Source organism: Schistocerca serialis, chromosome 4 (genome assembly GCF_023864345.2).
Source record: "Schistocerca serialis cubense isolate TAMUIC-IGC-003099 chromosome 4, iqSchSeri2.2, whole genome shotgun sequence".
Lineage (NCBI taxonomy): Eukaryota > Metazoa > Arthropoda > Insecta > Orthoptera > Acrididae > Schistocerca > Schistocerca serialis.
The window spans coordinates 568,788,376-568,813,442 of NC_064641.1; positions in this window are offsets into that span (position 1 = coordinate 568,788,376).

Consider the following 25,067-nt stretch of genomic DNA (forward strand, 5'->3'; position numbering starts at 1 on the left):
ATACTTAGGTAGGCGCCGATCTGTCGGTCGAAACGTGTGCCCATTAGTTCCCCAGACTGCACGTGCCTGTTAGAAAGTTTTCTAGCTCTATATATCCCGTATAAAGTTCCTCTTAAGAATCGCTCAGAAAAACTGGCCATGCTGTTTAAGAATCCTCCTTCCACTAGAGAAACGTTTTGTCAATGTTCCGAGCAGGAAAACTTATGGGTGAGGCACCTGATTCACATCATCTCTCCAGGAGGCACTGGGCCTATAGGGATCCCCCGTACCAGCGATTCCGCATTTTTCCCTCTTGCTAAGCCCAGCAGGAGGTATGATGGCTCCTTTGTTGCAAGTCCAGTCTGTTTTCAGGCTGATGCGACTTGGTGAACTCGTCTTAATACACACCCAATACATACCCTAGGTCTGCCTACAACTGCAAAAGTAGTAAGAATAAAAAGGGGGAATCACTTACGCAATCACCGTCATCATATTGAAAAATAAACCGATATTTACGCAGTCTCTGCAATTTGGATTGTATTTACCTGAAATGTAGCTAATTTGCGTTTTAACGTATCTTGAAGAGAAAATAGACGTACCTCACACCTTCGTCGTTTTCAAATTCACTGGAGAATAGTCATGGCCTTATTCTTTGAGTGCAATAGCACTTACAGTGTAGGATTAAAGAAAACAAACTATTAATAATCGGAAGTAGACAGAAGAAGAAGAAAAGGTGCCGAAGGATTTTCAAGTAAATGGACTCAGCAAATCATCAAGAAAGAAAAATTGAAGACAACGGAAGAACTAAAATTGTGGTGTTCTCGTCAAAGAAGTGAGGGAGTTTGGAACAATATCAGTGAGAGAAACAGGTAATAGATATTTGTTCAGACTACGGGAGAGAAGAGGAAGTGAATTACAGCGACAGAAAACTGTAGAAACAGAAAATAACAGTTAAATGATTTTTCATTTTCGTGTGCTGTGCGAAACGGAATATATCTTGTTACTTGCTTATCTCTGAGATTTCAGACTTTCGATACTGTGACTTTTAAGATGGTACCTTTTCGTCCATATTTTAATCATTTCCTCGTCACCACCTCCCACCTAGCCATTTCACTCCCGGAAGCCCGAATGACGAAGTTTCGATTACAATACTGTTATCGCTAGGCTACAGAATTATATGACAACGATGCAACGAAGATTAGCATTTAACTTCTTTTACACAATTATGTGATTTCAGGTGGTCTTTGCAGGTAAATTCACTGAATGACATGGAATGTTAGTAAGAAGCCATGATGTGGTGTGATACTATTCATCGCATTAGAAGTCATCGGCCTGCAACAGTCCCGAATTTCCTCTCTCTCTCTCTCTCTCTCTCTCTCTGTAAATTAGGAATGGCTCAGAGCACTATGGGACTTAAATTTTGAGGTCATCAGTCCCCTAGGACTTAGAACTACTTAAACGTAACTAACCTAAGGACACCACACACATCCATGCCGGAGGCAGGATTCGAACCTGGGATCGTAGCGGTCGAAAAGTTCCACACTGAAGCGCCTAGAACCGCACGGCCACTCCGGCCGGCCCCGAATTTTCTACTGGATTCTTGTAAGAGCCTGTTAATATCGCTACAATAAACAGATATGTGACGAAGAAAAGTGAACTCGTTTGAACGTACTCGGATACCCTAAGATTTGATCACTTGTATAGGACACACGCTCCTGTAAGGTCTCCACATTGTTAGTGGTTATGAAATACGCCAATGACTTTAAATTTCTCCGTATCACGAGGTAGAACGGAATAACTTAGAAGGTACTTCGAATCAGTTCTAGTGGACCCCTACAACCTACCCACGAATCAGTGAATACTTTTATTTGTCTTATGGTATGAAGATTACAACATGAATTGGTGCCAATCGTGCATGAAACACCATCGTTGCCTTTCTGCAAGAATAACCCTTTCATACAGCATTTTTGTCACTCAAAAATTGAGGATAAACAGCCCCTGTTAATGCTCCTGGTGAAGAGTAAGGCCCTGTGAGTCTTTCGTTAACGTTATCATTATAACACTCCGCCATTCCAGCCATATCTACACACAGCAGCATCACCTGCGTGGCGCATACATTATCTCATGTAAACTACTCTGACACCTATTAGTGGAAATTAATATGGGGTGTATGCATCCTTTGCTCTTTCCGAACTGAAATCAGCTGTGGACACCATCAATGATGTGCCTGAATCACTTTCAAGGATCGGTAGCACATCTCTCCTGAACAGCCTAATCCTGGTTACATAGCGCTGTTGGACGCTGGGTCTGCAACGACGTTGACGTTCTAGCTACTACCAGAGCTATTCAGTTGTGTTCACGTAGGGATTCTGCAAAAGCCGATCCATTTCAGAAATTGTGTAAAAATCAGTGCCATGTCACACAGAAACTGCTTCATGACAGCTATACCAGTAACCATCATCCCCAATCTCTTTAACCATGAAATGCACCCACATACTGTAACACCAGCTCCGCTGCACTTGTTCACATGATTGCAGGTAACATTCAACAAAAATGTGATAAACCCCTAACGCTTTCGTCGGTTTAACACAGGATATAGCGAAGTTCATCACGCCAGATCCCTTATTTTCAGTCATCCAATGTCTAGTGGCATTATCCATTACACTGCCTGCTTATCAGGTGTAACAACCATTACTGAGCTTATACCCTAATCTCATAATGTTAAACATTATGTAAAATTATTGCGTAACCTAGGCAGTCAATTGCTTCTGTTAAATGAAAGAAACTATATTTTGTCCATATCCTGTCGCTAAGATCTTCTAGTTTCCCACAAACAAATAAATAAGTAACATTTCCTGTGACTACTATATTCCTGAAGCCAAGCAGTGCATGTGTGGAAATTACGTGTACTTATGTGTGCTTCTACTCTGTTATACTTAGTTTCCTCAAATACCATCGAAAAAACTGGTAACGAAAATACTGCCCAGTAACTGTCTCGTAGTGGCTCCACAAAAGTGTATTTCAGTTTGTTATGAAATTCACGACACATGGAGGACATTTTGTTACAGGTGAGTGAGTAATGAACTGAAATATAAGGCCACTGATCATCTTAATTTTACATGGAATTTTGTAAGAGCCATTGGAGCCTTTACTCCTTATGTAACAATGGAGTAACTACATTTTCGTTTGAAACTTCCTGGCAGATTAAAACAGTGTGTCGGACCGAGACTCAAACTCTGTACCTTGGCCTTTCGGGGGCTTGTGCTCTACCATCTGATCTAACCAAGCACAACTCAGGGACAGTCGTCACATCTTCATATCAGCGCACACTCCGCTACAGAGTGAAAATCTCATTCTGAATACGTTTTCGTTTGTTTCCTGTACCTGAATGCGAAACTGCCCAATTTCAAGAGTTCTGTATACCAGTCACTTATAATTAAAGTGCAACTATTCTTCTTGGTCTACATTGTAAGGGGACCCATATTTCTAAATCTTTTGTTCAGTTGTGGAGAGAAATAATACACTAATTAAGGTAGGTAAAAATTAAGATACCATCCCTGATAATGAAAGAAGCCACGAAACGTTGGTGTACTGACCAATGCTCATGTTCAGTGCACTGAATCATCTCGGGCCAATGCAGCAAAAGGACTTCACAGGAAGAGACATTTCGTCTTTTTTGCGGCCACATATGGATGCACAAAAATGTGTAAGTCAGACAGAGACTCTATTCAATACACTGATGCCTTAGGATACACCTGTCAAAGGATCTGAAACTTAAGGCTGAAATATAGTAGTTATCAGGACAACCGACAAGCCGAGAGAAGCAGACCAACTGCTGTCACTATCGTTTCACGGCAGCACGACATGTCTGGGACAGCCATGCATAAATAGTGCTCATTTCCTGTGGAAGCATTATAAGTCTGCATATCACCCGCCAGGAGAAAGAACTTCCGTTAGTCTGCTGTTTACTTATCTAGATGTCTACAAGCTTCAATGAAACAGCTACTCCCTCAATGGGACACTGATGCTGACAGCTACAGGACCATCACCCATGCCGAGACCGACATGAAAAGTATAGGTGTCATCGACCTCCGCGTCGCTGGAAGCTCTAGACGACCGTTTGGGCACACCATTTTTCCTAATGGTAACTATATACTGCCTGCAGAAGCATCACCGCCACCTCAGCTACGTAGCGAGCCATCAGGACAAATAATTGAAGGTATGACATGGAATTACAGAGATCGTCTGCTGCTACCAATGATACGCTGTAGCGCCAAAGAAAGTGGTCAGCAACTCCTATATCAGACAAATGTCTGGCGAAGTTATTAGATCGTTTACTACCGCTACAGTGGTAGCTTATCAAGATTTAAGTGAGTTTGACTGTGGTGTTGTAGTCAGGCATACGAACGATGGGACGCAGCATCTCCAAGATAGCTAAGAAGTGGGGATTTTCCCGTGCGACCGATTCATTAGTGGACCGCGAATACCAGGAATCCGGTAAAACATAAATCTCTAACATCACTGTTGCCGGAAAAATAATCCTACAAGAACGGGGTCAACGACGCCAGAAGAGAATCGTTCAGCCTGACAGAAGTGCAACCTTTCCTCAAATTGCTGCAGATTTCAATGCTGAGCCATCAACAAGTGCGCCAACCATTCAACGAAACATAACGATTTGGGCTTTCGGAGCCGGAGGCCCACTCGTGTTCCCGGGATCACTGCACGACACAAAGCTTTCCGACTCTATTTGGCCCGTCAACATCAACGTTGAACTTCTGCGACTGGAAACACGTTACCTGGTCGGACGAGACTCCTTTCAAATTGTATCGAGTGGATGGATGTGTATGGGTATGGAGACAACCTCATAAATCCATGAACATTCATGTCAGCAGGGGACTGTTCAAGCTGGTGGAGGTTCTCTAATAGTGTGGGGCGTGTGCAGTTACAGTGATAAGGGACCCCTGATACGTCTAGATACGACTCTGACAGGTGACACGTACATATGCATCTTGTCTGATCACCCGCATTGTCATTATGCATTCCTGCGGACTTGGAAAATTGCAGCAGGGCAGTGCGCCACCACACACGTGTTGCTTTGCTACAGAGTGGCTCCAGGAGCACTCTTCTGAGTTTAAACACTTCCGATGGCCATGAAAACCCCTAGACATGAACATTATTGACCACATCTGGGATGGTTTGCAACGTGCTGTCCAGAAGACATCTCCGCACTCTTGGGTTTTTACGGATCTGTGGACAGCCCTGCACGATACATTGTGTCAGTTCAGACATTAGTCGAGTCCATGCCACGAGGTGTTGTTGAACTCCTGGGTGCTCCAAGAGGCCCTACACGATATTAGGCATTTGTGCCATTTTCTTTGGCTCTTTAGTGTAGTCGTGGCACCATATTTTGTCTGTGTAAGCGAGGACGGCAAGGAGATGTGGAGGACAGCAGAAGTCGGAGAAACAGCCATAGGCTCTTCCAGGAAAGCATCTGAGCTTTTACAAAAGCATGACCATTTTGCCATAAAGTCGGCGTGTGAGAGCGGTTATATGGAGTATTGTCCGTCTCAGGTGTGTGACTGACAGACGGACTTCGAGCTTCATGATTTGCTCTGGGAAGGAGAGCATTGCCCACCAAAGGCGTTGAATGCACGCGCGTTTCTCTAGCGCCAAGTTTAGTTGTGGAGAGTATAGATTTTGCATTATAGGAATACTGTTATGCTGTCTGCAGGAGGGAGTTCTTACGCTGTGTTATACGTGCGCTGTTGGCGCGGGCAGCTTGGTCATTGGAGAGGAAAATTTTTGGCGACTGGCTGAGTTTGGTGTCGAGGAGGGAGGAGAGGAGAAATTTTCGAGGGATCCGGTGGACGTCCACAGTAGAGGAAGGTGTGGGCATTTCTGCAGAGTTGCGCTGTGTGCTCAGCAAATTGGCGGAGAGCTGCACCAGGGGACAGTTTTGGTTTTTACAGCGCACCGGCTGTGATTCTTTGCATTTGTCGGCGCGAGTGTACGCTGGCCGTCGCCTTTGCAGTTCCGCACATACGGCCAATCTCCATACCACATGTTGGGCAGTTCATTGGTAAGCAAATTGGCAGGCTAGGCTTGTAGTAATCTTTGCTGAGGACGTAGTCTTCAATGCAGCGAGTCCATCTTACCTGCAGCCCTGCATTTCAACCAGCCTATGTTCTACTGACGTTTAGCTAGCGATTCGCACTCTCGGTCAATACCTTTTACGCAGCCAGAAAGCGCTGTCGTTATTATCTTGAGAGAGGAGTTCTTTTATTTTGACCCGCTACCCCTTTTATAATTTCGCCAGCAATCAACAACGTCTATCATAGTATATTTTGTTTCAATTTTGCTTTTTGTAATTTGAGCTCTACGGTAAGTCTCGTAATGCCCATGTTGGATTTGTAATAATGTAAGTCTGAAGGGAGTAAAATTTCATTTTTGTACTCTACATCCGTACCACATAAATTATAATACATTTTTGTGAGCTGGGGGTACGTAAGAAAGGTAGGAAAACTCAGAAATTGGCGACACCTGCCAGAATCTTACAGGTAGTGTCTAATGACATGCTGTCAGACAGGTGCTGTTTTCTTTTTTATATTTAATGTTAAAGAGAGATTATGAACGAATTAGACTCACGATAATTTTAAGTTACTCTATGTACTAATGTATGTACGCTATTTTCAAGTGTGTACTTTCTTGTATGTTTCGTATGTTTTGTGGTTTCTGCAGCACTTGTGTTTTACTGAATTTGACATCTGTGTTGTGAATTTTTGGAGAGTTATCTTCCTGATGTGCCTGTACGTTTGAACAGGGAGGAATTGTGTTCACTGTAGGTACGTGTTTTGATGATACTTGTTTGACTTCTAAATGATAACTAGCAGCAGTTGTTGATGGAAACCGTGATGTAGCTGATTCTCTTAACATGGAGAACAATCAGAGTATAGGTAGAGACAAATCAGGAGACAGGGCAGTTGTTCATCCCACATAATAATCAAATTAGCCTAGTTCAGTGTCACTTTTAGAGGATTCTGAAGCCGACTGTGAAAGCACAAGGCTGAAGGTATGGAAGACATGCATCACAGTAACGTTATATTTCTCACTAGAAACCGGTCAGTGACTGACGATAAAAGGGCGGTCCCATCTCGAAGCAAACAACACAAGTAGGAATAAGACGGAAAGCATCTTCGACGTTTTTAGAAGAAAAGATCAGCGAAGCAGAAGAAACAAAACGAGCGGTTGCAGAATTAGAATGTAGGCCAACATAAAGTATCAAGAATGTATTAGGAGGGATAGCTATGTACAAGAGGCAAGCAGGCCAAGCAAAAGAGGTCGCAATTGAAGCAAAGAGGGACGTTCGTGTTGCTAGACGGCAGGCATCTGGTGCAGGGAAAGAGGCTCTGGTGACCAAAAAGTACGCTAGGAAACCCATGCGTGTCGCCTATAAAACTCAGGAAGCTCTTACCACAATGGAGGAAAACGGATGCGAGGTAATTCGGGAATCTCAGGAACTGATTTTACAGCACTCTAAATTAAGATGCTGGAAGACCAGCAGAAAAAATTGTCACTGCTGGAGCAAGACCATGAGCGCGTCATCGAGCGACAAGCGGAGATTATGAAATGTACGACAGACACACATAACCATTTAAAACAGTTGTAAATACAGGGCGCTGGCAGACAGATGGGGGACGAGCAACATCATAAATAAACTGTACCAGAGACGAGTAGACCTGGCACACGTTCCGATATTAGTGAACTGGCAAATGTCGTCGAATCTCTGCAGCACATCTCTACTTATGTTTGGCTGTCACCCCGTGCATGCACAATGCAAGTGGCTGGCCTCACAACGTTACCGGAGGAGTCACATAATTGCATGTTCGATGCGCAAATGTCTGTTGGCAGCAGTGAAATGCATGGCCATAGTAGTGGACAAGACGATATTGACCCGTGCGTGGTTCATGTTCCCGCCATCATGTATTTTGCACCGAGTTTTTACCCTACTTCCACTTAACTACGTTATTTTAAATTGCTACTGTCACTGAGTTGCTGCTTTTCCTGGCCGTGACTGGCGCTAGCAGCGCGTATCAAATATCCGCTTTCCTAGTACTTTTGCTCGACTGCTACTACCTCCCGGTGATTGTCTGTCGTAAGTGACTTCGGGTCACGAGTTCGGGCTGCCAGTCAGTTGGAACGCGTCTGGAGCGCAGTCCGAACCTGCCAGTCAGGGAGTGGTAGTGCGGCACTAGTGCAGTCGGGTTGGAGCTTTGAGGTCTGCGTCGACGTGGCTCGCCCGACCATTGCCGCATGACATTACTTGAGCCGGGCCACGGTCTTGGTGGATCGTAGGTCGGTCGTCCTGCCGGACGACGCCTTTTGGGTCGCCGATCGTTCATGAGTGGGCTGTGTGTGTGTGTGTGGGGGGGGGGGGGGGGGGTTGGGGGGGGGTATTGTTCAGGTCTTTGCGCCAATGCTTGTCAGGTTGTGTGTGTAGTTGGCGTTATGTCCTCTGACGACTATTTTCAATGTTGTCGGCATTCTGCGGGCAGTCGGTCGGTTGCTCCCGACCAGGGAAGTTAACTCCGCGAGGTGCAGTCGGCTGGGTCCGCTGGCGGTCCCTGCGCAGTGTCAGAGCATGTGTGGAGCTGTTCGATCGCTACGAGCTTCGTGGTTCACCGACCCAGGACGTCAAAGTTCAGTAGTGGTTTGAAGTACCGAAGCCACGTCCATTCGTGTTGTGTGGTTCTTTTTAGCTATTCGCTGTTGGAGAGGTTTTCCTTTGAACAGCACCGAGTTCTGTATTGCTGAAATTTAGCCGCCATGTGGTGGAATTAGCTGTATTGGTTGACTACAATTCAAGTGCATCAGCGGAATTTTCTGCCTTGTGGCCGTTAGTGTTCCGGTTACCTGCCCTGGCCACTAACGTAATTTCAGGCAGTGTCCTATCCTCACCTGTTGTCGCTCTCCAACACGGTGTGTAGATTTGACAGCTTAATATGTATACATATCTGACTATGAATAATCACGCCCGTAACAGGGGAAAGTAATACGAAACTTTAATAACTGCACAGTATTACTAAGGTGCAATGTAATGAAAAGTAATAAAAAGCAAAATAGCAAAGACCAAGAGGGACAGGAATATATAGGGGGCGCGTTTGTTGTTTAATACATATAAAAGAACATGTAACACATTATTGAGCTCTCTACCTTCAGTTATCGCGATCGGGCTAGTCGATGAAAAAGTGGTAAGTGACTGCGAAATTCGTTAAGGAGATTATTTAAAGACTCTTCAAGCACGTTTAAAATACATTACGTGTGAAGAAGTGATCAGAGACGTTTATTGTCGGGTGAAGTGAAAATGATTTCGACAACATAATTCAAACTTTGTGTCAGCTGGGAAAAGTACTCTTTGGCAACTATTATGGTTGTACGCAACGGAAAGCTATAGTTTACGTAATTCTGCATTTTATAAAATTGTGAAACGCGTGTGCGCGGAACATTAATATAATCTTATCCTTGGACGGTAGCGGGGGGTACCTGATACAAACATAGCGCCAGCATAAAAATAGTTCGCTTATTAACTACCGGATATTAATTAACTGGGACCTAAAATACCAAAAGCAGTGCATACACCGTTAAATTGAACCCTGCATATGAAAGACAATCACATCGAACATTTCGAGAGCGAAGAATAGACATTTAAGTGCCGAATTGATAGCCTGGGTCGTGTCGATATTTGGACATTATATGACGCGTTATTCAGAACACGATATCGACCACTTCAAGGCTGAAAAGAAGGATAGGATCATCACCCCAAATCCCGATTCATATTTCATATTTAGTTAGTGAAAAGAAATGTGTTAATAAACAATCTACATTTCAATTTTATCCACGATTTTGGCTTCATTACGTAGTCTTGAGTACATGATAAACAATATCTGTGGAAGTGGTATACAACGTATCGTCATAATATTTAGCCAACCAATATTGTGGGACACCAAAAAATTTAAATGCATGAAATTGTTCTTACAGCGGATGTATAATGTGTGAGTGCGGCGAACTATATAGAGAAACTGAACATCCATTACGTACTTGCATGTTTATCTGCGAAAATGGTCCTTGTCGGTACATCAGCATGGAGTTCGAATAGAATCGCTGGAACATTGCAAACCATTCAGATTAATCGAACATCTAAATACGCATAATGCTGGTATCACCAGGATGTGTTCTTTCTCCTCACCCCTGTGGCACTAATTGAATTAAGAGTCATCCCGGAATAACATTTAAATCAATTGACGACCATTGAGCTAGCGTCACGAATTTTCAAACGTATACTGCCATGTTTGAAGGTGAGTGACACCACAAGTGCTAACGTCGATCGAGGGGTGTCGTCGGGATCGTATTGAATGACATAGAGCGGTCACAGTCTTCTGTCTTGGTTGGTTGGTTGGTTGGTTTTGGGGTTTGATGGGGGCTAAACATCGAGGTCATCAGTCCCCAGTTAAAAACAGACATATTTGTAAAAGGCCTATACAGTAAAAGCGTAACCTCCGCACCCAGAGGGAGGGAACACCAAGGGGTAAAGAGACAAAATGAACACCGCGATTACACAAAATAGAGGACACTTAAAAGGAGCAGAGCAAATAGTTGACTTGAGTAAAACAGACTAAAGTAGTTGATGGATCAGGTAAAAGGTCAACCACTCAAACACAAACGAAGAACCTCCAGCTGGAAAGCGTTGATAGAGGTACGAACACAACTTGTTCCCATATAAGACACTATTTTGGTATCCACAATTTAAAAGTCGATGGAGTGGGTGTAGCCTGAGAAATCTTGCGAGAGCGCCCACACTAGAGCCAGTGATAAAACCCAGCTGCAGGGATAAAACGTAAAACAGTTAGCTATAGAGGCATCGTCACCGAGAATTAAAGGAAGTGCAGCGGGTAAATTAAAGGACTGCCTCAAGGGGGCAAAAAAGGGGGCAGTCCATCTGAAGATGGGCCACTATCAGCCCTACATCACAGTGACACTTGGGCGGGTTCTCACGACGACGGAGATAGCTGTGGGTCAACCGCGTATGTCCAATTCGGAGATGGCAGAGAACAACTGAGTCCCTACGCGTGCCCCTCAAGGATGAATTAAATATGGCCGTGGACGTCCTGACCATGCGAAGCTTGCGAAACGAGGCAAGAAGAGCCAGGAATTGACGAAGACTGGCAGGTGCAGGTGCAGGACAAATCCAAGTAAAGCCGCAAGCGACGGAGGGACCAAGGAGCGGTAGAAGAAGAGGGCTGGATGGATGGAGGAAGGGGAAAGGACTCTATTGACGAGAGGAGGGAACGAACGCGGACCGCGATCGGGAGACTCGACCTAGGCCGCCGTCGTGGGGAGCAGAGTGCAGAAGATGGAAAAAGCAGCCTGCAGTTTGGGTGGTCGGGAGAGGCATGGACGCGGGCGATGTACGACGCAAGCAACTGTTGTCGGCGGAATCGTAGGGGAGGGATTTAAAGTTCTACAAAAAGGTTAGTCACCGGTCTAGTGCGGAAGGCACTTGTCGCCATTCTGACGCCAGAATGGAGAATCGGGTCGAGGATCTCCAACGTTGAAGGTGCTGCTGAGTCGTACACCACGCTCCCTTAGTCGAGACGGGACTGGACTAAGGCCTTATAGAGCTGTAGGAGGGTTGTTTGTGCAGCCCCCCAAACGGTGTGGCTGAGGCAGCGAAGGATGTTGAGGTGCCGCCGGCACCGTTCTTTAACCTACACCGTTCATTAACCTCGCGAAGATCAGGTGTCCAAGTGAAATGAGCGTGAAACGCCATGCGAAGGAAGCGATGCGTCTCCTCAATACGAAGAAGTTCATTGGCGAAGCAGAGCTCTGGATGGAGGTGGACCATTCGACGACGAAAGAAGTGCATCACTTGGGTCTTAGAGGCTGAGAACTGAAAACCATGGTTGGATGCCGAAAAATGTGCCATACGGATAGCTCCCTGCAGCCGCCATTCAGCAACACTGATGCTTGGGGAACTGTAATAAAGACAAAAGTCATCGGCATATAGAGAGGAACAGACCGATGAGCCCATCGCAGCCGCAAGACCATTAATCGCCACCAAAAAGAGGGGAAAACTGAGAACCGAGTCCTGTGGGACACCGTTCTCTTGAATGTGAGCAGAGCTAAAATATGTGCCAACTCTAACCCGAAAGGAGCGATTGGAGAGAAAATTCAGTAGAAAAATCGGAAGTGGACCCCGTAAGCCCCATTCGAGCAGTGTAGGAAGGATATAATAGCGCCAGGTGGTATCGTACACCTTCCGAAGATCAAAGAAAATAGCAAGTAGATGTTCTCGCCGAGTAAAAGCTGTACGAATAGCCTACTCTAACTAGACTAAATCGTCGATCGCTGACCGGCCCTGACGGAAGCCCGCTGTTGCTGGGCTAGGAGGCCCCGAGCTTCGAGAATCCACATGAGCCGCCGACTCACCATCCGTTCCAGGAGTTTGCACACAACGTTGGTAATGCTGATAGGGTGATAGCTATCAACCACCAGCACATCAGCACCAGGTTTCAGCACTGGGATGGTAATGCTATACTGCCAACGAATTGGGGAAACGCCCTCCGTTCAGATGCGGTTAAACAGGGCGAGTAATTCACCCTGACAGTGCGCCGGGAGATGGCAAATATACTGGTTGTGGATTTAGTTTGGACCTGGAGAGGTATCGGGGCAAGCTGTAAGGGCACTTTGGACCTCCCATTCGCTAAACGGGGCGTTGTATCGTTACCAATGGTGCGTGCGAAACGACAACTGCGTATGCTCAGCCTGCTCTTTAATGGCGCGGAATTCTGCGCTGTATCCTGCTGTCGCGGAACTACAAGCGAAGTACTCTGCCAGATGTTCGGCGATGACGATTGGCTCAGTACGAAGTGTACCCCGAAGAGAAAGTCAGGGACAGATGCATGAAGGCGAAAGAGAAAGATGCGCCGAACCCGTGACCACACCTGAGATGGGGATGTGCGAGAACCTATGTTGGCAACATACCGTTCCCAGCAGTCCTGTTTGCTCCGCTGAATTAACCGCCGAGCCCGGGCCTGCAGCCGTTTAAAGGCAACCTAGGAAAGGATGACGCCAGTGTCGTTGTAGGGCTCGCCGGCGGTCTCGGATAGCTTCTGCAATCTCTGGTGTCCACCTTAGGGTACTGGAGGAGCAGTAGACAGTTGCCATGGCAGCAGAAACAATGGCCATAGTAACCTCGTCCACTACCAAATCAATGTCACCAGGAAATGATGTCCATAGTAGCTGAGGTGTAGGCTGCCCAATCAGCTTCACGAAGAGACCATCTTCGCAGCTGGTCTGGGGGTAGTGACTGTAGAAGAAAATTTAGGATAGGAAAATGGTCGCTACCACAGAGGTCGTCGTGGACCCTCCAAGTTAGATGTGGAAGAACACCTGGGCTACTAAGAGAGAGGTCAATGGCCGAGTATGTGCTATGAGTCAAGCTAAAATATGTTGGGCACCATTGTTAAGGAGACAAATGTCCTGCTGTGCCCAGAGAGCCTCAATGTTCCTACACTGGCCCGAGATCTGGGTCCCATCCGATAAAGGGTAGTGGGCATTTGTCCCCCAAAAGGAGGAATGGCGGGCGAAGCTGGGTGAACAAGGCAGTTATGTCAGCAAGAGAGACAACCTTATCCTTGGAAGGTAGAGGGAACAGATGGTGAGCTCCATTCCTGTCCAGACTCTAACAGCCACAGCCTTGAGAGCCTTGTGAAGTGGCACTGGGGCACTAGGAACAGTGGCAAGAACGTAAACACAGACACCACCAGACACCCTGTCGTATCCTACGCGGTTCTTATAGTAAACCCGGTAGCCACAGAGGGAGGGAGTCCGCCGAACAGGAAACCAGGTTTCCTGTAGGGCCAGACAAGTGGCAGGGAAGTGGGACAAAACCTGTTTCAACTCAGCAAGGTGGTGGAAAAAACCACGGTAATTCCATTGAAGGATAATGGTATTTGACTGTGAAGACATGAAAGCACCTGGCAGTGGGTGGGGGGGGGAGGGGTATAGGTTTCAAAAGGTTTCGACTTAGAAGCGCTCGCCGCCACCGATTGCAATGTAGCCCGATCAACTTCAATAGGAGCTGCAGGCGAACAACATCTAGCACCTGAGGAGATGCTAGATGCTCCACATCATTTTCAGGTGCAATGGTGATCTTTTCTGTCTCTATCCCCTTCTCCTTTTGCTTTTTCTTCTTTTAGGTAGAGTACCACTGGTTCTTCGGTTTATCAGGCTAGGTGGGCTTTTCCGACCCAGTCTCATGAACCGAGGAAGACCTGGAAGCCCTACGGCCCTCAGGTGGTGGCTTTTTCAGCACTGGCTGACATAGGGAGGGGCAATGACTGAGGAAGGGAGGGCACCAAGCGATCCCTTCAGCGCGAGGATAGCCGGAGGAAGCAGGCACTTTTCCGGCTCAGAGGTGGGGACTGAAGTCCCCAAAGAAGGAGGGGTTGTTACTCCCGATGTTGATAACAGGGGAGCAATGGACGAGTGTGTTCCCCCAACTACCTAGGGGGCAGGAATAGACGGCTGGGCTGGAGGGCCCACAAAAAGTGGCTGAGCTGGGGGCTCGTCGCTAGGGATGGCGACATCGAAGCTGCTGCAGCAAACGTCGATGAAATGCGCACAGGGTGAAGTCGGTTGTACTTGCGTTTAGCCTCTGTGTAAGTGAGCCTGTCCAAGGTCTTATACACCATAATCTTCCGTTCTTTTTGATAAACTGCGCAGTCTGACGAGCAAGGTGAATGTTTCTGTACGCAGTTGACCCAAACAGGCGGCAGCGAACATGGGACGTAGGGGTCGGAGGCATTTCCACAATCCCGACAGGTAGGGTTGGCGTCACATCTCTACGACATATGCCCAAAATTCCAGCACTTAAACCAGCCCATGGGAAGAGAGACGTAAGGCTTAACGTCACATCGATATATCACCACCTTGACCTTCTCGGGCAGGGTGTCTCCATCGAAAGCGAAGATGAAGGCGCTGGTGGCGACCCTACTATCTTTAGGTCCCCTGAAGACACGTCGTACAAAATGGACACCGCGGCGTTTCAGTTTTGCATGGAGCTTGTCGTCAGACGGCAACAACAGGTCGCGATGAAAAATAAGTCCCTGAACCATATTGAGGCTCTTATGAGGGGCAATAGAGACTGTAACATCACCGAGCTTGTCACAAGCAAGCTATGCCCATGACTGTGCTAGGGATGTTGTCAGTATGAGGACTGCTCCAGACCTCATGTTAAACATGCCCTCAACTTCTCCAAACTTGTCCTCTAAATTTTCCACAAAAAACTGAGGCTTTGTGGTCAGAAGTGGGTCCCCATCTGTTCGGCTGCAAACCAGAAATCGATGAGAATACATCTCACCAGGTAAATTTGGACCGCCGTTCCTCCCCTGGTGTGGACAGGGAAGGGAACGAATGGGGGTCATACTGTAAAGCATTGAACTTTCCTTTCTTAGAGTCTCGTACTTGCGCGCTATTCGTATTTATTTTCATGGTGGTCCCACGAGCAGCTAGGGGAAGGAATGTCCACCCAGACAGAGCCCCGTTTACCTGGGTAAGCGTAATATAACCGGGGTGCGGCAGGTTCCCCAGAGGTCGCCCGCTAGCAACTGTTCTACCTCAACAGCCATGCATCTCCTCAGCGCGCAGCACACCTTGAGATTCGGTTTTTTTTTCTAGAGGTTTATACCATCATCGCGACCCAGGCAGTTAAGCCAAGATCCCCGGGCTCTGTACCGTACAACGTTCCACCTTCACGCCTTACGGTGGTCGTTGAAGCACGCTCAGAGCTTACGGTATTGAGGACTGGTGGCGCTTCCCAGTCCCCAGCTCATGGACTCCGGGGTCGCCAATCCCATACCCAGCAACAAAATGCTGAGCCCGCTGAGGGGCTTCAGTCTAGGAACCTTATCCTTAAAATTACTTTTCAAGCTTAAACATTGCGGCCTTCTGCCTTTGGAAGGTTATGGTAATTTATTTTAAAATGTTACTGTGGGCCTTCAGCCGTTTGTATTGCATCTTGTTTATGTTTGTCTATCCACAATTCCCTTGAGGCTTTCAGTCTAGCTGTGATATATATTTTAATTATTTTATTTGTAATTGTAACTGTGTATCTTTAGTCACTTGAAATTTACCTAGTTGATTTTCAAAATTTCTTGTTTGGAGGCCTTCAGCGGTGAAACTCGTAGTTGTGAAAGTTTGGCTATGTGCGTTTTGCTTGTAAATGTGTTATTAAATTACAATTTTAAGCTGATACTGACGGCAACCTCATTGGGCCATTTCCACAATCCAGATCACCTGTTCTGCCCAGCAGTTTTAGCGGGCGTATCAGATGTTTCATGGAATATACAGGGCTATTACAAATGATTGAAGCGATTTCATAAATTCACTGTGGCTCCATTCATTGACATATGGTCACGACACACTACAGATACGTAGGAAAACTCATAAAGTTTTGTTCGGCTGAAGCCGCACTTCAGGTTTCTGCCGCCAGAGCGCTTGAGAGCGCAGTGAGACAAAATGGCGACAGGAGCCAAGAAAGCGTATGTTGTGCTTGAAATGCACTCACAACAGTCAGTCATAACAGTGCAACGACACTTCATCTTTCAACAGGATGGTGCTCCACCGCACTTCCATCATGATGTTCGTCATTTCTTAAACAGGAGATCAGAAAACCGGTGGATCGGTTGTGGTGGAGATCATGATCAGCAATTCATGTCATGGCCTCTACGCCCTCCCGACTTAACCCCATTCGATTTCTTTCTGTGGGGTTATGTGAAAGATTCAGTGTTCAAACCACCTCTACCAAGAAACGTGCCAGAACTGCGAGCTCGCATCAACGATGCTTTCGAACTCATTGATGGGGACATGCTGCACCGAGTGTGGGAGGAACTTGATTATTGGCTTTGCCGAATCACTAAAGGGGCACATATCGAACATTTGTGAATGCCTAAAAAAAACTTTTTGAGTTTTTGTATGTGTGTGCAAAGCATTGTGAAAATATCTCAAATAATAAAGTTATTGTAGAGCTGTGAAATCGCTTCAATCATTTGTAATAACCCTGTAGATTGCGTCAGAGTCACAGAGACAGCAATGAGCGCAAACCCAACTGAAGACCTAGGTTTCAACTACAAGCGTTTTATATTGATGCTAGATATTCATAACTATCGGTATAGTAAAATCACGCTATATCCCAAAGCCTGGATACCTCAATATGACAATTCATTGCCTCCTGCTTTGCCATTACGCTAGAAGCGTGAATTTATTTTGCAGACATATGGCAGGTTTGGTGGAGGATCCTATGAGAAACTTGTCGATCATAAGAGGAATTATGTGAGGTATTCTTCGGAACATACAGGTGGAAATAGATGCATCATAAGATGAAGCAGGATTTAGTGATGTGCAGGGACCTGGATTCATCAGGATTCTGAAGCCTAGCGAAACTCTTGGGTCAATCATAAAGAAGTCTCTAGATTCACCATGGACTTCATGAGACATTATACGAATGTGTTATGTAAAGCTCTCCATCCTGTACCAACAACTTGTAGTAGGTGTAAGGGTTTAAAAGTATTCTCTCCTAGCTGAAGCATGTTTATGAACCCTAAAATTCAAATGACATGGAAAATAATAATGATCGGTCATCTAGGAGACGCGACGTTTGAAGAGACAGTCGGAATGGGCACTCAGCTTAAGAGCATCACTTTGGACCACCACCCTAAAGACGACAACGACGAAGAAGACGATGGTAATATTTAATTTGCGGGGAGCTGAACTGCGCTGTCATAAGCTTCCTTGCAATGTCACAGTTCTTACACAGTTCAATTTTTTACACAGTTCAAACTAGCTACTATCACGAAAGATGACGATGATAAACTGATGGAGATAACATAAACTCCCAGTTCCTTGGCAGAGAAAATCGCCAGCCCGGCCGGGGACCGAACCCTGGACCCCGCGATCCAGACACAGTGACGATAGCGACTATACCACGAGCTGCGTACAAGAAAGACGAGAAAACAACGTCACGATATTAACGGTGGGCTTAATAATAATAACTGACGTGATAATAGAAACTAGCCTGAGGTAAACAGAAGCAAGCCACAGGCAGAAATAGTTGAGATTAGGTCCCTTTATCTAAGGAATGAGAATGGAAACGAACAGCCACGACGAAGATGATTAGTAAATGGAGCGGGTTCGGCTCGAAATTTGCTGACACATAACATCGGAGTGATCCATGTCAACTTGTTAGAGCATGAAGAGATACAAAGATTGTCGAAAGAAAAAGTGGAAATCATATTAAACGATGTACATCTCCTAATGGAAGCTACAGCAGGAGGCTTATTGCTAAAAGTCCTTATTGACAGCGGGAGCTCCGTTATCGCCATACTGGAATCAGCATATTAAAAATGCTCTCGTAATCTATGATGTCCAACTCTGTATCACAAGAAAACAGAGGTTAAGGGGGCTTCGGTGGTTAAACACACTGAAGTCACTTGGTAGTTGCGACTCGAATTTTCATGTCAAGGACACACACACTAGAAGCCAATTTCTTGGTGGTGCCATATTTGGGGACGGGGCTTACAATCGGCATGGATTTCGTTATTGAACAGGAGGTGAGATCGTCCTACGCAATGGTATCCTTGATTCTAATTTGGTTTGAGGGACAATCAATGAAGGTACTAATTCCTCGGAATTATTTGAAACCTAGTTTTTCTGACAGAATAGGAAAAGGGGAGGCGAGATGGAAGTGACATGATAGGGAGGCCTATTTAGCTGGCTCAGACATTTTGAGACGGAAAGTTAACGTAATAAGTCAAACATTCCAGTCTATACGAAATATGACAGAACGAGAGGGAAGAACTGCATGATACTTTTTTTTTTTTTTTTTTTTTGAGACTCCCGCCAGATCAATACTATTATTGACTCAGAAACAGACAGACCTGAGAATTTACAGGAGTTACTGCAGAATTTCCATGAGCTATCAGTTTTCCCATTGACTGACTTACGCATCAGATTTTAGCAGATGGATCTTCACCCTGAGTACAGACGCAACAGAAACTTTCTAGCATTCGAACATTGGCCGGCCGCGGTGGTCTCGCGGTTAAGGCGCTCATTCTGGAACCGCGCGACTGCTACGGTCGCAGGTTTGAATCCTGCCTCGGGCATGGATATGTGTGATGTCCTTAGGTTAGTTAGCTTTAAGTAGTTCTGAGTTCTAGGGGACTGATGACCACAGTCCCATAGTGCTCAGAGCCATTTGAACCACGCCATTCGGACATTGTTACCTGTGCTAAAGTTTGCCGATTGGAATAAAAGGAACTTCATTTGCATTCATGCATGGTTCATATAGTACTTTAAGCGAAGCACCGATACAGTCACCTGTTGCTGCAAATAGCAGAAAGCAATTGGGAGGAGCACCACAAACTCTTGAGGGATGTTTTACCGACATTCTGAGAGCATGGTGCTACAGCTAGTATAGAGAAATCAAATTTTGGGTCCAAGGAGGTACAGTTACTCGGGCACATCCTTTCCGCTGAAGGTATAGCACCAAACCTGGAACAAATCTAGGCTATTTCACAATTTGCACTGCCGTCTATCAAGAAGCAGCTCAAAGGGTTCCTTGGAATCAAAAATTTCCAAACAAAATTCGTCAGTAATAATAGTTGAGCAGGTCAGCACCTGTATCACAGGGAAGAAAGACTGATGTATCTGGGATAACTAAGCGTAACTACAGTTTCAGTTTCTCAGAACTGCGCTAATTAATGCTCCGTTTCTTGCCCAACCTGGAGTTTCCCGTGAATTCTGTATGCTTTGGATAGCTCGTATTCGAAACTCGGAATTATGATATTCCAAGAATACGATGAAGAAGTTGCCGTCATAGAGAGAACGATATCATTCCATAGCCGTGTTCTGACCAAAGAAGAGCAGAACTACTCAGCAAGCAATGTGGAAGCGCTGGAAATCGTGTGGGGTTTCAGAAATTATTTTTATTTGGGTGAACAGAAAAGGATTGGGAATTTATGGTCACTAAGAAATTGACACACAGAAATTTGGTCAGGTGGATTCTCGTCCTCCATGAATTCCACTTTACGGTTACGCATGTACCAGGCAAAATCAGCTTAATTTGCGGGTGTGCTACCTCGTTCGTCTTTGAGCCTTGTTGCAAGTGGCAACGATGACGCAAAAGAAAACCATTTTAGCTTACACTATTTGCAGAAAGTCGCATTTGAGAACCATGTGATCAACTTCATAATGGACAGTAAGAAGCAGCAGGGCAGAGACCTTGCACTGCTGTCACTGAAACGAAATGGCAAATCTTAAGCCGCTATACATCAGTTTTACTTTCTGAGTTAATCTATGTCTGATATATTGCGAAAAACATCACACGACGTAGGATATCTTCCTGAAAGATTTTCAACATATTACGAACGAGGTATCCCACAGAATAGCAATCCGTCCTCTGTTACCGTACTTACGAATCGTCAGCTTAAGGACCTGAATCTCGAAATGTACCCATAAAGTGTTTTTGGTATTATGTTGAGGGAGGCATCGTTTTACCTCGACCACTTACCGTTTACTCACTTTGCCAGCCATCAACATAATCTGTCGCTGTGTATTTTGTTTCGTTTATGCGTTTTGTAATTTGATCAATATGCTATTTCTGGAAATGCACACGTTGAACTTGTGATAACACAAGTCTGCAAAGACTTATAGTAAATATTTGTGGGATGAGGGTATATCATAATGGTAGGAAACCTTAAATTCTCACAAGTGTGGCCACCTTCCATCCTCAGGGTTTCCAGTTCACATCTGTTACTGATGTGTTGCGAAGTCTCAGATGATAACCTCTAGCTCCTGAGGATGAACCCTACTGCTTGTGGCTAACTTCCCAGTGTGCAGTCTGCACTGTGACAATGCGCAGCTCGGTTACGCAGTTCCCAAGCTGATAGCTGGCTTTGTAGCATGAAAGACACTGTATGCTGGGTGCACAAGGTCTTGCTGCTGGCAGGTGACGCTGTCACTGTGCTTGTATCTGCAGGTACTGGGTGGACACGACTTGCGGGCACCTTCTATTGGTAGTCTGGACAACGCTAGGTGTCTGGCCTCTCCATAGCTCATCCCTTATTAAAATTAAATTGCTGACGTTCCAATCTCGTTTCACTAGTTCCTCACACCAGGTGTCCAACACGCAGCAAACTATACCATAAAGCACTTTTGATACCCAAAACAGTACATATCACAACGCCAACTCTACAGTTCACTAATTTGTTACACTGCTTCATTACTTTAAGAGTTTCTATCTGTGCATCATGGTAGGACAGAATGTTACTAATTTATCTCACACTGTGCCCATGAACTAGAGAACAATCAAGTCTATTTCTATGTCTGTGCTGCTGTCTCCTTGAACTTTAGTTTGGAAGTGTACTATCTGTACCGTGTGGTGAAATTAGACAGAATCTATTAACATTCTTTATGCTGGAGAATCACTCAGTAACTTTATACTGAAATCTCCTGACAGGTCAAATTCATATTTTTCTTAAGAACTGAATCAGGCACAGTGTCAAGCATTGAGAGGGAAATCCTTTTGGGTGCTCTCTGGTGAGGCCAATAACGAAAAGTATTCTCCTTGAAAATTCAAACACTCCCGCACAACAATGAAGCATTTGGAATTGAACTGTTTGGGAAGTAATGGTACGTTTGACGTAGATGGTAACTTCTTCCTTCTCAACAATTTCTCTCAAGAGATATTAGCTAAGATGTACCACTCCTATTGATGCTTTAGTACTCATTTTCTGTGTAAGTGGTGGTCTGAGATATCAATCAAAATAATGTCAGTGTCGAAGTGAATTAGGAAGTTACCTACTTTTGTACACAATTCTCCTAAGATTTCCATGAAGTAAACGTACTGAGCCTTCTAATCTGTATTTTCCCATTAATGAATTATTTTCCAGTGTAGGATGAATATCCTCAATAGAGATACAGTACCTCCAACCACACTCCAGTCGAGAAAAGGGTGTAACCTTTCTACACTATGCCAACGTTATCAACAACCCCATACCAATCGTATTTAGAAGCAGGCCATGTCTAGTGTAGCCGGGCTAAAGTATGCTCTCATTGACTGGATTATCAACAAAGTGCTGATCGTAACACTGAAACAGCTGTACGAAGCTCACATCAGTAGCTGTGGCTGTAGCAGTCTTGTCCTGTATGATTAGCCAAATCTCTAACAATAGCAATCACAGTCCCTTCAATTGTCGTTACTTGATCCTCTGTAGTAAAATCCTTACACATCCTTACACAAAGCCTCTAGGTCTTACCTCACCTTATTTTGTGCAGCTAATGGTTCAAAAATACTGATAAAATGGTACACCTTATCTAATTTTTCCAGGAACTGTAAGCCTGCATCGCGCCCTTGACTGCTACATAGCAGCAGATTCCCCTTCTTCCCTGTTTGCCTAACTAACTTCTGCTAGCGATACTGCGTGTCTGCGGTATGTTATTACCTGCTCCTGCGTCTTCTGTAGGCCCATCTCCACATGCCTCTGACAACTCGTTACACTTATTATCAACATTCAAAATGCAACCAACAGAGCACATTCTCTGCTTGTTGGCCTTACTACCGACGGCCCGTTCTATTGCCCTCATCCCAGCGCATGCTATCCTGCAACTGCGGGAAAGGGCACCGCTGGATACCAAAATACATACATCAAAATAGTTTTGCATCATCCTGGTTCTCAGAATTCCTGAAGATAGACATTGACCGTGGATATTGTATCATAGACACAGTCCCTTTGACTGTTCACAGATGTTACTAAACCCGCCCAAAGATGTAAATAACCATGCATGAACAGCGCTATTAGACGGAGGGGGTCCGATAGATGATCAGTTCCAGTCATTCCACCAGGAAGGAGGTACAAAGCTCGGGTTGTCCGTAGTTCAACCATGCCTACACGGTCAATACATCAGTTGGACCCGTCCGTTTCGTTACTTTGTGCCAGGAAGGGATCTCAAAATGGGAAATGTCCCGACGTCTCGGAGTGAACCAAAGCGAAGTGGTTCGGACATGGAGGAGATACAGAGAGATAGGAATTGTCGATGACAAGACTCGCTCAGGCTTCTCAAGGGCTACTACTGCAGTGATGACCGCTACTTACGGATTATGGCTCACGGGAATCCTGACACTAAAGCCACCATATTGAATAATGCTTTTCGTGCAGCCATCTGACGTCGTGATACGACACAAACTGTGTGTAATAGGCTGCATGATGCGCAAATTCACTCCCGACGTCAATGGCGAGGTCCATGTTTGGAACCACGTCGCCTTGCAGCACGGTACACATGGCCCCAACAGCATACCGAGTGGACAGCTCAGGATTGGCATTACGTTCTCTTCACCGACAAGTGTTGCACATGCCTTCACATAGACAATGGCCGGAGACGTGTTTGGAGGAGGCAACCCGGCCAGGCTGAACGCCTTAGACACACTGTTCAGCGAGTGCAGCAATGTGGAGGTTCCCTGCTGTTTTGGGGTGGCACTATGTGGGGCCGAGGTACACCACTGGTGGTCATGGGAGGCTCCGTAACGGCTGTACGATACGTGTATGCCATCCTCCGACCGACAGTGCAACCACACCGGCGGTATACTGGCGAGGTGTTCGTCTTCATGGACGACATGAACTCCGTCGAACATGCCTCCTGGAATAGATTGAAATGGCCTATTAAGGGCGACGTTACCCACCAACCACTCTGAGGTATCTTAGCCTAATCGTCGTTGGGGGGGGGGGGGGGAGGGGGAGGGTGATTCTGGACCAACAGTGCCTTGCTGAACTTGTGGATAGTATTCCACGAAGAACACAGGCATGCATCAATGCAAGAGGACGTGCTACTGGGTATTAGAGGTACTCGTCTCTACAACAATCTGGACCACCACCCGTGAAGGTATCGCTGTATAGTGGTACAACATGTAATGTGTGCCTTTCATGAGCAATAAAAAAGTAGGAAATGATGTTTATGTTGATCTTTATTCCAATTTTGTGCACAGGTTCCCGAATTCCCGGAAATAAGGCGACGCAAACCTTTTTTTTCTTATATTTGTACCTTCCCCACCACATTCCCGCCATTGAAACCACTTTGTACAGGTGCCTTGCAATTCACTAATTTACGACTCTTCACGCCCTTAAAACTTAACTATATCTTTAAACAAAGGCAATGAAATACTCGGCTACTTGACACACAAAACAACACGATATGAATTATTAGTAAATTATATACCATACGTTCATAAATACAAGAAAGCTCAGTTACAAGACGACAAATGTTCACAGCATGAGCACTAGCTGTTTCAAATATCTACAAATAATACTCTCCTCGCAAACATATCACAAATAAACGAAAAGTATACCTATTTAAAAGAGCCGGTAAAAATTCACTTGACGCGTTCCTGAGAAACAAACTCCATTCCTTCAAAATTAACAATATAGCTGTAGACCAGATGTGGCTCGAATTAAAAGAAGTAGTACCTCAGCAATTGAGAGATTTATACCAAATAAATTAAATAAACGACTGATGTGATCCGCCATGAACACATAAAGAGTCAAATCACTGTTTGAGAAACAACTAAAAAGGCATGCCAAATTGAAACGAATGCAAAATCACCAAGACTGGCGATCTTTCACAGAAGCTCGAAATTTAGCGCAAACTTCAATGCTGGACTGAGAATGAGATTTTCACTCCGCAGCGAAGTGTGCGCTCATATGAAACTTCCTGGCAGATTATAACTGTGTGCCGGAACGAGATTCGAACTCGGGACCCTTGCCTTTCGCGGGCAAGTGCTTTCATATCAGCGGACACTCCGCTGCAGAGTGAAAATCTCATTCTGGAAACATCCCCCAGGCTGTGGCTAAGCCATGTCTCCGCAATATCCTTTCTTTCAGGAGTGCTAGTTCTGCAAGGTTCTCAGGAGAGCTTCTGTAAAGTTTGGAAGGTAGGAAACGAGGTACTGGCAGAAGTAAAGCTGTGAGGACGGGGCGTGAGTC